Source organism: Phyllobates terribilis, unplaced genomic scaffold, assembly GCF_046119375.1.
Source record: "Phyllobates terribilis strain yellow unplaced genomic scaffold, ASM4611937v1 Scaffold_1__5_contigs__length_1240528914, whole genome shotgun sequence".
NCBI classification, from domain to species: Eukaryota; Metazoa; Chordata; class Amphibia; order Anura; family Dendrobatidae; genus Phyllobates; species Phyllobates terribilis.
Window position 1 is genome coordinate 727291310 of NW_027362761.1, and position 15406 is coordinate 727306715.

General features: G+C 43.0%; 1 protein-coding gene across 1 annotated transcript in view; it reads left to right on the top strand.

Moving 5' to 3' along the window:
- The window catches only part of SEMA6B (semaphorin 6B), a 229896-nt gene that overhangs the window by 28878 nt on the left and 185612 nt on the right, over positions 1–15406 (top strand). The window lies entirely within an intron of this gene.

A 15406-nucleotide genomic window follows, 5' to 3' on the forward strand; every position in this document is an offset into this window, starting at 1 on the left:
TACAGTGATGCGGATTCCATGCGGTCTAATGCAAGTCAATGGCGGCAAAAGAGCAGCGTTTCCGCAAAATTAATTGACATGCTGCGGAAAAATCCGCATCATGGGCACAGCACATGCGGATTTCCATTGGGGAACATTGCTGCCCTTCTACCATGCGTTTTTCATGCGTTTCCGCGGCGTTTACGCAACTGCAAAAACGCCGCGGAAACGCATGAAAAACGCATCGTGTGAACTCAGCCTTATGCACAGGTCAGGTTTTTCAGGGAAGGTGTCGCATTGCCAAGTGGTGTCTTATCTTATTCCTCATTCGTAACACATTCTTCACTTTATTTGCAATTTTCCTCTCGTTGCAGTTTCAGGGACCTTAGTGGGGAAATGTTGCCCATGTACGATACGGGCACTTTTAGCTCCAGAAGTACTCCCCTTCCTGACTTCCAAATTTTAGGGCCTTGATCACTACCTTATGGAACTGAAGAAATATGCCAGTCTGGTCTGCACATCATGATAGCACGGACACCTGCTACTAACTAATACTACACGGAATTTTATAGATTAGTGTAAAAAAACAATAGTGTAATAATTACTACAGTAATTTCCACTAAAATTTTGAAACTAGATTAATTATAATGTACAATGCAGACGTCAGTAAAAGCAATTACTGAGCGCCCGCAACTAACTCATAATAACTGTAATTATATACAGTACAGACCAAAAGTTTGGACACACCTTCTCATTTAAAGATTTTTCTGTATTTTCATGACTATGAAAATTGTACATTCACACTGAAGGCATCAAAACTATGAATTAACACATGTGGAATTATATACTTAACAAAAAAGTGTGAAACAACTGAAAATATGTCTTATATTCTAGGTTCTTCAAAGTAGCCACCTTTTGCTTTGATGACTGCTTTGCACACTCTTGGCATTCTCTTGATGAGCTTCAAGAGGTAGTCACCGGAAATGGTCTTCCAACAATCTTGAAGGAGTTCCCAGAGATGTTTAGCACTTGTTGGCCCTTTTGCCTTCACTCTGCGGTCCAGCTGACCCCAAACCATCTCGATTGGGTACAGATCTGGTGACTGTGGAGGCCAGGTCATCTGGCGTAGCACCCCATCACTCTCCTTCTTGGTCAAATAGCCCTTACACAGCCTGGAGATGTGTTTGGGGTCATTGTCCTGTTGAAAAATAAATGATGGTCCAACTAAACGCAAACCAGATGGAATAGCATGCCGCTGCAAGATGCTGTGGTAGGCATGCTGGTTTAGTATGTCTTCAATTTTGAATAAATCCCCAACAGTGTCACCAGCAAGGCACCCCCACACCATCACACCTCCTCCTCCATGCTTCACGGTGGGAACCAGGCATGTAGAGTCCATCTGTTCACCTTTTCTGTGTCGCACAAAGACACGGTGGTTGGAACCAAAGATCTCAGATTTGGACTCATCAGACCAAAGCTCAGATTTCCACTGGTCTAATGTCCATTCCTTGTGTTCTTTAGCCCAAACAAGTCTCTTCTGCTTGTTGCCTGTCCTTAGCAGTGGTTTCCTAGCAGCTATTTTACCATGAAGGCCTGCTGCACAAAGTCTCCTCTTAACAGTTATTGAAGAGATGTGTCTGCTGCTAGAACTCTGTGTGGCATTGACCTGGTCTCTAATCTGAGCTGCTGTTAACCTGAGATTTCTGAGGCTGGTGACTCGGATAAACTTATCCTCAGAAGCAGAGGTGACTCTTGGTCTTCCTTTCCTGGGGCGGTCCTAATGTGAGCCAGTTTCTTTGTAGCGCTTGATGGTTTTTGCAACTGCACTTGGGGACACTTTCAAAGTTTTCCCAATTTTTTGCACTGACTGACCTTCATTTCTTAAAGTAATGATGGCCACTCGTTTTTCTTTACTTAGCTGCTTTTTTCTTGCCATAATACAAATTCTAACAGTCTATTCAGTAGGACTATCAGCTGTGTATCCACCTGACTTCTGCACAACACAACTGATGGTCCCAACCCCATTTATAAGGCAAGAAATCCCACTTATTAAACCTGACAGGGCACACCTGTGAAGTGAAAACCATTTCTGGTGACTACCTCTTGAAGCTCATCAAGAGAATGCCAAGAGTGTGCAAAGCAGTCATCAAAGCAAAAGGTGGCTACTTTGAAGAACCTAGAATATAAGACATATTTTCAGTTGTTTCACACTTTTTTGTTAAGTATATAATTCCACATGTGTTAATTCATAGTTTTGATGCCTTCAGTGTGAATGTACAATTTTTATAGTCATGAAAATACAGAAAAATCTTTAAATGAGAAGGTGTGTCCAAACTAGATTTTTTTACTAGATTTACTTAGATTCCCTCTATCTATCTCTATCAGCTATTTTTTTATACTAAAAAAATCACAATCCTGCAGGAAAATGTTAACACAGACTGGTGGTGTGCAATACTAATCAGAGTACTATGGCCGCAGGTTGCACACACTAGGTGCTGGTGCATATAAAGTGACAAATAAATGTCACAATGTAAAAAAACTAAAAATCTGAGCAGGGGCGTACATAGAAATCATGGGGCCCCATAGCAGAAGTTCTAATTGCCCCCCCCCCACAAAAAAGTAAATAAATAAATAATTGTTGGGGTCACAGAAGAGCACATCTCACAACTTTCCAACCTTTACATAGTAATTTTCCTCCTGTTGAAGTCCTAGATTCCTCTTTCATTGCCACCATAAAGTGTGATGCCAACAAAAGTGCCCCCTAAACACTGTATGATACCCCCATGGTGAATTCCTCCACATTAGCCTCCGCATGCACAGCATAATGAACCTACAGTACCCCTACCTCAACACCCAAGGCAAAGTATGGTGACCACAACACTGAATAATGGCCCACACTAGCCCTCCAGCCAGTATGATGGACCCCACACAAACCTTCACACTGTATAATTTCTTGCATACAGTATAATGGCCCCCCACATAGCCCTCCAAATATTATAATGGCCCCACATAGCCTTCCATATAGTATAATACGCCCCCCCATAATCCTCCATATAGTATAATGCACTCCCCATAATCCTCCATATAGTATAATGCACTTGCCATGGTTCTCCATACAATATAATGCACTCGTCATGGTGCTCCATACAATATAATGCACCCGCGATGGTCCTCTATAGAATATAATTGCATTCCCCATGGTCCTCTATAGAATATAATTGCCCTCCCCATGGTCCTCCATAGAATATAATGCACTCCACATGATCCTCCATACAATATAATGCATCCCCATGGTCCTCCATACAATGTAATACACTCCCCATGGTCCTCCATACAATAAAATGCACCCCCATGATCCTCCATACAATATAATGCACCCCCATGGTCCTCCATACAATATAATACACTCACTCCATACAATAAAATGCACTTCCTCCATAGTCCTCCATACAATATATTGCACCCTCCCATGGTCCTCCATTCAATATAATGCACCCCTTCATACAATATAATTCCCTCCCATGGTCCTCCATACAATATAATGCACCCCTCATCATCCTCCATACAATATAATGCACCATCTGTTGTCCTACATTCAATATAATTCACCCCCATGGTCCTCCATACAATATAATGCACTCCCTCCATGGTCCTCCATAAAATATAATTCACCCTCCCATGATCCTCTATACAATTTAATTCACCCCCATGGTCTTCCATACAATACAGTGGTGTGAAAAAGTGTTTGCGCTCTTCCTGATTTCTTATTCTTTTGCATGTTTGTCACACTTAAATGTTTCAGATCACAAAACAAATTTAAATATTAGACAAAGCCCTATATGTTTGAATTTCTTTTTACCTTAATAATAAAGACCTTCATTTAAAAACTGCATCATGTGTTTACTTGTGTTATCGTTGTCTAATATTTCAGTTTGTTTTGTGATCTGAAACATTTAATTGTGACAAACATGCGAAAGAATGCAAGCACTTTTTCACACCATTGTATAATGCACGCCCTATGGTCATCCATACAATATAATGCACCCCCATGGCCCTCCATACAATATAATGCACCCACCATCGTCCTTCATACAATATAATGCACCCCCATGGTCCTCCATACAATATAATGCACCCCATGGTCTTCCATACACCATGGTCTTCGATACAGTATAATGCATCCCCTCAGGTCCTCCATAGAGTATAATGCACTCCCAATGGTCCTCCGTACAGTATAATGCACCCCCTCATGGTTCTCCATACAGTATAATGCACCCCCCCATGGTACTTCATACAATATAATGCACCCTCTATGGTCCCCCATACAATATAATGCACTCCCCACGGTCCTCCATACAATATAATGCACTCCCTATGGTCCTCTGTACAGTATAATGCACCCTATCATGGTTCTCCATACAGTATAATACACCCTCCATGGTACTCCATACAATATAATGCACCCCCTATGGTCCTCCATACAATATAATACACTCCTCATGGTCCTCCATAAAATATAATGCACTCCCAATAATCCTCCATAGAATGTAATGCACTTCCCTTAGTCCTCCATACAATATAACGCACTCACCATGGTCCTCCATATAATATATGCACCCCCATCGTCCTCCATACAATATAATGCACCCCCATTGTCCTCCATACAATATAATGCTCCCCCATGGTCCTCCATCCTCCATACAATATAATGCACCCCCATGGTCCTCCATAAAATATAATGCACCCCTCATGGTCCTCCATACAATATAATGCACCCCACATGATCCTCCATACAATAAAATGTACCCCCATGGTCCTCCATACAGCTTAATCTACCCCCCATGGTCCTCCATACAGTGTAATGCACCCCCATGGTCCTCCATACAGTATAATCCACCCCCATGGTCCTCCATATAATATTATGCACCCTTATTGTCCTCCATACAATATAATGCACCCCCATGGTCCTCCATACAATTTAATGCACCCCCCATGGTCCTCCATCCTCCATACAATATCATCCACCCCATAGTCCTCCATACAATATAATGCACCCCTCATGGTCCTCCATACAATATAATACACCCCACATGATCCTCCATACAATAAAATGTACCCCCATGGTCCTCCATACAGCTTAATCTACCCCCCATGGTCCTCCATACAGTGTAATGCACCCCCATGGTCCTCCATACAATATAATGCACCCCCATGGTCCTCCATACAATATAATGCACCCCCATAGTCCTCCATACAATATAATGCACCCCTCATGGTCCTTCATACAATATGATACACCCCTCATGGTCCTCCATACAATATAATGTACCCCCCATGGTCCTCCGTACAGTGTAACGCACCCCTCCATGGTCCTCCATATAATATAATGCACCCCCCATGCTCCTCCATACAGTATAATCCACCCCGCATGGTCCTCCATACAGTGTAATGTACCCCCATGGTCCTCCATACAGTATAATGCACCACTCGTGGTCCTCCATATAATATAATGCACTCCCCATGGTCCTCCATACAGTGTAATGCACCCCCATGGTCCTCCATATAATATAATGCACCCCCAAACTATATTATGGCCAACAGTCACTGATTTAAAAAAATAAATACAATACTCACCTCTCCTCGTTCCACCCCCATCATTCTGTGCAGGCCGTGCGGGAGCTGACGGGCCACCCCAGCTCATTGGCCCTATAGCAGTGGCGTGGCCTGCCTCCCTTGGCGGTACGCCACTGAATCTGAGTTAAAATTTGAGCATAGATAGTGATCAGTGATGTGTGTCAATGATCAGCACTATGGTAACAGGGTGCACACACAGAAGTGGTGCAAGAGGAAAAATCAAAATGTAACAGTTGTCAATCAGCGATCTCCATCACTGATCAGTGCTCCTCAGCCACAAAACTGCGTTTGCAATAAAACGAAACTGCCCAAGGCGCTGTATATATGTAGGTGGGTGCTTGTTAGATTTCGGCCAAAGGATCTCCGCTTCACAAAGAAATTCCAAAGAAAGAAAACTGTATATTCGAGTAGCAAAAACTCACTTCAGTTTATTAACCAAATGGTGAAACATTTTAGCAGGTCTTTGTGAAACAGGAAATAGTGGTATAGTTTATAGTATATACAAAGGAAATTACTTTATGCAAATTAAAATAAATTTTGGTTGGTCCCCCATAACAAGATGGCGGCAAAGGAGGTCCTTAATGGATTCATAATTGCGATGGTGTCAGTGATCTGTCCAGAATAACTTATATTTCTAATGTATGTGGTTGTTACTATTAGGATTACCTATTATGGTTTTTATTTTATATAATCTTTCTGCACATGTAATATATGTAGATTCATCTACTGTCCTATATGCATTGCCCCTATAGTTTGTAACTTTCCCCTGTATTCTGTAACTTGCCCACATTATAGATTCACTAATAGTTATTTAATTATTAAAGGCTATGCACTTGTACTTAACTTCTAATGATCTGCCCAGGCCACTACCTGTAGGATTGGGCATGCTCTAAAGCTGGTTTCTATGGTGAGGAGCGAATTTTAGAATGTAGATTTACTGCGCATGCTTGGGTCTCCTGAGACATGTGCTGTCACAGTTAAGAGTATAGAAGTGTAAAGCAGGTGACCGGATGCAACACGCAGATGGACTTGAGGCGGGAATAGCCAATGAACTATTTATTTCCTCTGATATGGGGAGAGCTTACAGTAGTTATGGCAACAGTAAGTAACACTAGGCGGTTTTTCAGCTTTTTTATGCTTTTTTTAATGCAAATTTTCAGTTGCGTTTTACAGCATCAGCAAAGTCTGTGGGATTTCAGAAATGTCATACACACATTGTTTTTTTTTGTCCTCAGTATTTTGTGCTTTGCATGTTTTTTTGCACAATAGAGCATGTCACTTCTTTCAGTGTTTTTCACCCATTGAAAGCAATCGGTGGTGGTGTAAAAAAACGCTGAAAAAACGCCCAGTGTGAAAGTTTTTCTGCGTTTTTAGTGAAAAAAGCAAGTACAGCAGTATGTGAAACACATTTATTCTTTTGATTTTCCCAAGTTTACCATCTTGACTTGGAAACCTGAGATGGCAGTTTGGATTAGTACAGTTTAATTAAATAAGTGATGCATACAAAGTAAACATTTGCTGACCAAGGTGTGAGATTGAACAATACCTGTGGCCAACCAAGGTGTGAAATTGAACAGTTGTCTTAGCAACTCAATGGCAGACCAAAGTGTAAAGTAAGTAGAGTCCTACAAACTTAATGCTCTGCCAATGTCTTAGGTAAACTTTTCCAGAAGAATTCACCTCCCCCCCGCTTACTTTTGTAATGTGTATTTTTTCATGAACATATGTTTTGCATTGGTAACCTGTGTTCATGCTTCTGTGGTGGACAAAAGCTGAACTTTGGAATCCTGAAAAACGCACCAAAAAACGTCCCAAAAATGCACTAAAACCTGTGTTTTTGACACCTCTTCTTTCCTGCCAAGAGATCAGGTTTTGCTGCAGAAAAAAAAAAAACACTGAAAAAATGCCTAGTGTGAACATAGCCTTAAGCAGTATGAAACAGAATGATCACATGTAAATTATACAATATGGAACATATAATGAGTCTTAGAGTTCACTTTAAAAGTTAGGGAAGTCTCTTAGGGATTTTGCTTATGTCCCTCTAACAAGGGTGATACACCCGTTCCCGTGGGAGCTACTACGTTGACTCTTTCTGAGGCACTGGCCCTAGCGGGGGTCGTCGGTTCTTCCCGCTAGGCCGCAAGTCCTCCTGACAAAGTCTACAAAAGCATGTTGGACCTACTTTGCTTCAATTGACCCCCATATTGTCTGCTGTCCTAGCCCAGGAGTAACAACTCTGTTGTCGGGTATCCCGGGACCACTAATCCCCTGATTACTTCTGAAGGTGAAGACGCCGGATCCATGCACCTTGTCGGAGCTCCTTAATCCGCCCTCAGTCTGTTCCCTCACCCCACCCAGGGAAGAGGAGAGTAGTGGTGTATGGCAATACACCAACCAAACTAACAAGGTAATACAAGCAGGGATAAAGGAAAATTCCACTCATACAATATAATCACACAAGCAACAAAAGATAACACTGGGAAGTGGAACATGGGGAAAAACAAAGTTGGAGAAGGAGGGGATTAACACACAACCAAAACTACACAACAGTCTTAGCTAACTCCACCAACCGCCTTCTCAGACAACAACTCTCCATCAAACTCCTGAAACCATGCATCATGAAGCTAGCTCTGGCAATGACTGCTTGCCAGAGCCCAGAATATACAGGAGAGGGGAGAGGCTAACACTAAACAGCTGAGAGCCTTAAGGCAGAGAAGTTTCCAAGAACTCTCAGCTAAGCAGATTAACCCCTGCACTGCTAAAATAAGCCTGCACCATTTAATATTAAGGTGAAATGCTTCTAATCAGTGCAGGAGAAGGAGGAAACAGACGCTGTGGTCTTCTGGATCCTCTCTGTTGGGGTAAACCCGTGACACCTAGCCAACCACTGTACCATACGTCAGTGATGGAAGCGACGGCCTGGCTCACGCTTGAAGTCTGTTCACCACTGCAGGAATGCTCTATCTGGGGCAAAGTCCCCTCACCGATTTTCAGTGATTGACCGCTGGTGGGTGTCTCTCGGGCCTGAAAAGATGAGTGCTGGTCTCCTGTTCTTGACTGGCGTCGTCTGGGCTCTGGGTCTTGACCGGCTCAGGTCTGGAATTTGAGCCTTGACCGGCGTAGTCGGAACTCTGGGTATTGTTCGGCGTAGATCGGGTTCTCGACCTTGACCGGCGTAGTCTGGGCTCTGGGTCTGACCTGGTGCTGCTTGGGTCCTGTTTACAAGCGATCAGCAGCCCGCTGGCACACGTTTCCTGTTGAAGCCTGTCACTCTGGCTGCAGCATCTTCTCTTATGCACGTATAATTGGCGACAGGCGAATGTAGTGCCAATACTCAAAAAGGGAGCAAAAAGTGACGCCGGAAACTATCGGCCGGTGAGTCTGACATCCGTTGTGGGCAAAATTTTTGAAAGCTTCATTAAAGAGGCAATTACGGAGCATCTTGATGCTAATAATCTTTTAATCCCGAACCAACATGGATTCATGAGGAATCGCTCCTGCCAAACAAACCTGATTGACTTCTACGAGGAGGTTAGCTCTCGAGTAGATCAGGGGGAACCAGTGGATGTCGTGTATCTCGACTTCTCAAAAGCGTTCGATAGCGTGCCACATAATAGGTTGGTATACAAAATGAGAATGATGGGGCTGGGGGAAAATGTTTGCAAGTGGGTAGCAAACTAGCTAAGGGATAGAAGGCAGAGGGTGGTTATAAATGGAATATACTCAGATTGGGTAAGCGTCACTAGTGGGGTACCACAGGGGTCTGTACTAGGCCCAATGTTATTTAATATCTTTATTAACGACATAGTCAACGGGATAAATAGTAAAATATCAATATTTGCAGATGACACAAAGTTATGTAAAACAATTAATACAAAAGAGGACAGTGCAGACCTACAGAGGGATTTGGATAAGCTGGGTAGGTGGAGCATTAAATGGCAAATGAGGTTTAACGAGGAGAAATGTAAGGTCATACATATGGGAAGGAAAAATGGAAGTCACCAGTACTCACTGAATGGGAAATCATTGGGGAATTCAGAGATGGAGAAGGACTTGGGCATCTTGATTGATAGCAAACTAAATTGGAGTGCCCAAAGTCAGGCCGCTGCTGTAAGGGCAAACAGGGTAATGGGATGTATCAGAAGAGGTATAGCTGCAAAGGATGAGAACATTGCTCTTCCACTGTACAAAGCACTGGTCAGACCACACTTGGAATACTGTGCTCAGTTATGGGCCCCAATATATAGAAAGGATATAAATGAGCTTGAAAAGGTACAAAGGAGGGCAACAAAATTAATAAAGGGAATGGAGGGACTGCAATACCCAGAGAGGTTGGCAAAACTAGGACTATTCAGCCTGGAAAAGAGAAGGTTGAGGGGGGACATAATAGATGTGTACAAATATGTTAGGGGACAGTATAGAGATCTTGCCCGGGATTTGTTCAAAACGAGGGATATTACGGTAACAAGAGGGCACTCACTAAGACTGGAAGAGAAAAGGTTTCAGCACCAGCATAGGAAGGGGTTCTTTACGGTAAGAGCAGTGAGAATATGGAATTCACTGAGTGAGGAGACGGTAATGTCGGATTCACTAAACCAGTTCAAGCGGGGACTGGATGCATTTCTAGATACCAGGCAGATTTCAGCATATACTTAAAAATAAAATAAAATAGTAGGTTGATACAGGGATTTATTCTGACTGCTGGTTTCAGAGTCGGGAGGGAATTTTTCCTCAGGTGAAGATTGGCTAAATCATTTGGGGTTTTTGCCCTCCTCTGGATCAACTTTAGCAATTACAGAACTAACAGGTCGAACTTGATGGACGCAAGTCTTTATTTGGCTTTACAAACTATGTTACTATGTTACTATAGACCGCTGTCTCCTTTGGCGCAAAAACCTTTTCTACTGAGGAACTCTGTCATCAATGTCACCTGACTAGGTGTTACATGCAAATTCGTCCTCCCTGCAATCCTTCCTCTTAGGCCAGGGCCCCACTGTCAGTATTTGGTCAGTATTCGGTCAGTAATTTTTCTCAGGAGTGGGAGCCAAAACAGTTCTGACTCACTGGATCATACAGGGCTTTATATGAGAGCTGAAAGTCGCTTCTAGGGCTTGCACACACGAGCGAATAAATCAGACGAATGCAATCCGATTAAAAAGTGTTTTTTTTAAGTGAATATCTCAGCTTTAAAAGAACCCTGAATCACGTCTGTAGATGCAATCCAGACTGAGATAGGACCTGTTGAAACTTCAGCCAGTTTGAAGGAGGGAGGAAGGGCTGCGTGGGACTTTACAGGCAGCAGGGACAGGAGAGAGATTATGTGTGATTCTCCTCTTGCCTCTATGTAACACTACCTTTTATATAGCACACCTGCAAAGTAAAAAAAAATGTTTAGAACAATAAAAAAATGTAAATAGCTTTTTTTTATATCCTTTATTATTGAAATAAAGAAATAAAACACATTTGTGTCTGTAGCGCCATAAAAAAAGCCAGAATTTCTATTTTTCTATCATTACGCTTTGAAAAAATTAAATCAAAAAGTCACTATGCTAAAAAATGTAAAAATTCACACTCTTATAAGATGGCGACACTTAAAAACTTTTTTTTAAAAAATTGGATTCTATTGTAAAAAGTGATAAAATACAAATAAACTATAAATATTTAGTATCATGTCACAAATGACCCAAACCATAAAGTTAGCATAATATTTATCCCACCTAGTGATCACCATAAAAAAAACAATGTCAGAATCGCAGTTTGATTTTTGTAACATTGCCTATCAAAAGTCAGAGCAAAAAATGATCAAAAGTTACATGTACCCTGAAATGGTACCAATAAACACTAAAACTCGTCTTCCAAAAAGCCCTCATACAGCTCCATCAAAAGAAAAATAACATGGTTATGTCTCCCAAAATGTTTTACTGTTTCCTGAGCAGACATAGTAAAACATAAATAATTGAAAACATGGAATTTTTCATTTTTCCTTCCAAGCTGCTAATCAGTGGTGGGGGCGGGTTACACAGATTAGCTGAATTGGTTTGCATGTGACACCTAGTCCTGTAGTGATAATCTCCTGCTGATAAAACACTGATTATATTGAATCTACTGCACATAGCCTAATAAGTGGAATCAGGCTCTCTGCGCCTACATTATGCTACTTTCAGATTAAGGCCACAGCCCCACTATCAGTATTTGGTCAGTATTTTTTCTCAGGAGTGGGAGCCAAAACCGGGTGAGGAACAATCAGAGGTATAATAGAAAAAAGTCACCAATTCTGTATTTATCACCCACTCCTGGTTTTGGCTCCCACTCTTGAGAAAAAATACTAACCGAATACTGACCAAATACTGATAGTGTGGCCGTGGCCTAAGGCGTCCCCTAAAAAATACCCAAAAATTCAAAATTGCTGAAAAATTATAAAAGTCTAATCTCGCAAAAAATAAATAGATGTATAAAAAGTAGACACATTGAAAATGTTAATTATTATACAATTTTATGGGATGGGACTGATCTTAATCCCTTCACCCCCGGGTCATTTTCTGTTTTTCGTTTTCTTTTTTCCTTCCCTTCTTCCAAGAGCCATAACTTTTTTATTTTTCCATCAATATGGCTGTAAGAGGGCTTGTTTTTTGGGGGACACATGTTGTACTTTTCAATGACACCGTTGATTTTTCCATATAGTGTACTGCAAAACTAAAAAAAAAATTTCCAGTGCGATGAAATTGCAAAAAGAATGCAATTCCACAATGTTTTTTTTATTTTTTTTATTTACCATGTTCATTACTGACCAGGTAATATTATTCCCCAGGTCAGTACAAAGTACCCAGATACCAAACATGAATAGTTAATTTTTTATTTAAGTGGTGAAAAAAAAATCAGAAATCTGTATGAAAATTTTTTTTGTGTGTCTGTCGCCATTTTCCAAGGCTCTTTAACATTCTCATTTTTTCGTGAATTGGGGCTGGGTAGGGGCTCATTTTTGCGCCCTGAGCTGAAGTTTTTATTGATACCATTTTGGGGTATATAACTATCAGAATATGGCAATGCGAAGCATTTAACATTTAGGTAGCAAATAGTGATGAGCGAGCACTAAAATGTTCGGGTACTTGATGCTCGGGACGAGCACATTGGAATACTCGGGTGCTCGACCCGAGCATCGAGCCCAATGTAAGTCCATGGGAAACTCGAGCATTTTTCAGGCAGTTCCCCCAAGCGGTCTGCAGAGGGTCTAAAAATTGCCCAAATCGATGGGAACAGTGCTCAAATGACATGGGAACAGCATGGGGAAGACCCCTGGAAGCATCTCTGACTCCCAGGTCAGTGCTGTCAACAACGTTGTCAGAGTATTACGCCACTTTTACGGACTCACAATAAAACATACAAAAAGCAAAACAAAATGGATTTTCCTGGGAAATATGTTAAGGAACATCCTTTCCAGGGTAATGACTTGTATATAAGGCAAAATAAATGACCAAAACCAAAAATACTCCTCCACACTTTGGGCTATTTTCACACGTAGCGTTTTCGATGCGTTTTTGCACTTTTGCTTTCAACCAAGACACATGCATTCACCAGGAAATGTCATTTTAACATTTTACAACCTTATCTGGCCATGTGGTGTGTGACACATCATCAGACACATGCATACAGTGCTGAAAAAACATGGGAACAGCATGGGGAAGACCTCTGGAAGCATCTCTGACTCCCAGGTCACTGCCTAAAAGAGTGCCCATCATAAGTGATCCTTGGCACATGCGAAGATGCCTCCCGCCATGCACCTGTTGTTGCAGACTTGCAACAATCACCGTCCATGTCCTTGTCCCAGTGCAGCGTTCAGTTGTCCCTACCCCACTCCTTGGAATGCAAGCGCAAGTATACAGCCAGCCACCCACCAACCCATAGGCTGCAATACTATACTGCCAAATTTTTGACAGCTGCTTGCACTTGAAATGTGGCCTTTTAGGCTCGTGGAGGCGGAAGCTGTCCACAATCTTTTTGCGGCAGCGACCGGGTATCCATACTCGGTCCCCAGCCGCCTCTATTTGTCCCGGTGTCATCTCCGCCTTCCACAAGCACGGGTCCCACAACATTACCCGTGCCCTCCCCAGTGCACTTACTGGGAAGGACCGCCTAACCACAAACACGTGGACAGGTGAATGTGGCCAGGGATGGTACGGAGCCAGTACACAGCTTTTTTTGCTGAGAGTTGTATTTAGCTTGGTGAAAGGACTGGCATAGCGGGAAACCGTATCTACTCTTGGTGTCATTTCTCCCAGAAAGTCCTCTAAAGCTGCTTTCACTTGAAATGTGGCCTTTTAGGCTTGTGGAGGCGGAAGCTTTTCATAACCTCATGCCGGCGGCGGCCGGGTGTCCATACTCAGTCCCCAGCCGCCACTGTTTCTCCCGGTATCGTCTATGCCATCCACAAGCATGGGTCCCACAACATCACCCGTGCTCTCCCCAGTGCACTTACTGGGAAGGACCGTCTAACCACAAACATGTGGACAGGTGAATGTGGCCAGGGACGGTACGGAGCCAGTCCACAGCTTTTTTTGCTGATTTGTATTTCACCACATCCATATTCTTTAGCTTGGTGAAAGGACTTGAGAAACCATATCTACCCAGCTGTCATTTCTCCCAGGAAGTCCTCTAAAGCTGCTTTCACTTGAAATGTGGCCTTTTAGGCTCGTGGAGGCGGAAGCTTTTCATAACCTCATGCCGACGGCGGCCGGGTGTCCATAATTGGTCCCCAGCCGCCACTGTTTCTCCCGGTATCGTCTCCGCCTTCCACAAGCACGGGTCCCACAACATTTCCTGTGCCCTCCCCAGTGCACTTACTGGGAAGGACCGCCTAACCACAAACATGTGGACAGGTGAATGTGGCCAGGGACGGTACAGAGCCAGTCCACAGCTCTTTTTGCTGAGAGTTGTATTTCAACACAGCCATATTCTTTGAAAGGACTGGCATAGAGGGAAACCGTATCTACTCTGTGTGTCATTTCTCCCGGGAAGTCCTCTAAAGCAGCTTGTTGCAGAAGCAATGGCAGCCCGTCCAACATCAACTCACACTTCTCAGTGGTGCTTTGACACACAAACATCTTTCTTTGCGCATTTAATTTCATGACTACAGAGTTGGGCAATGGCCTGATCTGCAATGCGGTTTGAGAAAAAACATGCATAAGCACGTCTGATCCACATTAATAAAACAGCCATAAAGTGTCCGGGAACCTTCCCCCACACTTTTCTTAGCCAGGGCTGCTTCTCGGCAGGGTTGGACGGACCCAGCAGAAAACAGGAGACTCCTCCGGTGGGCCCTGGCTTCTATTTCAGGAGAGTTCATAGTGCCGAGGTGAGGCCATGATGATGATAGAGGCCACCATCTGCTTAGTTTTCTGTTTCTTGGAATGCAAGCGCAAGTATGCAGCCAGCCACCCACCCACAGGCCGCAATACTAAACTGCCAGATTTCTGGGCAGCTGCTTGCACTTGAAATGTGGCCTTTTAGGCTCTTGGAGGCGGAAGCTTTTCACAACCTCATGCCTCATGCCTCATGTCCATACTCGGTCCCCAGCCGTCACTATTTCTCCCGGTGTTGTCTCCGCCTTCTACAAGCGCGGGTCCCTGAACATTACTGCTGGTACTTTTCTGTAGGAATTTGCTTGCCTCCTACCAGCCTGGAATATTTCCAGTAAATTATGGTACGACGCCATGGTATTAGCACTGCCCCCAGTAACAGTAGCGAAGCCATCCCCAATTTCCTTCTCAGGAATTTTATTTGGTAGACTGACTGGCTG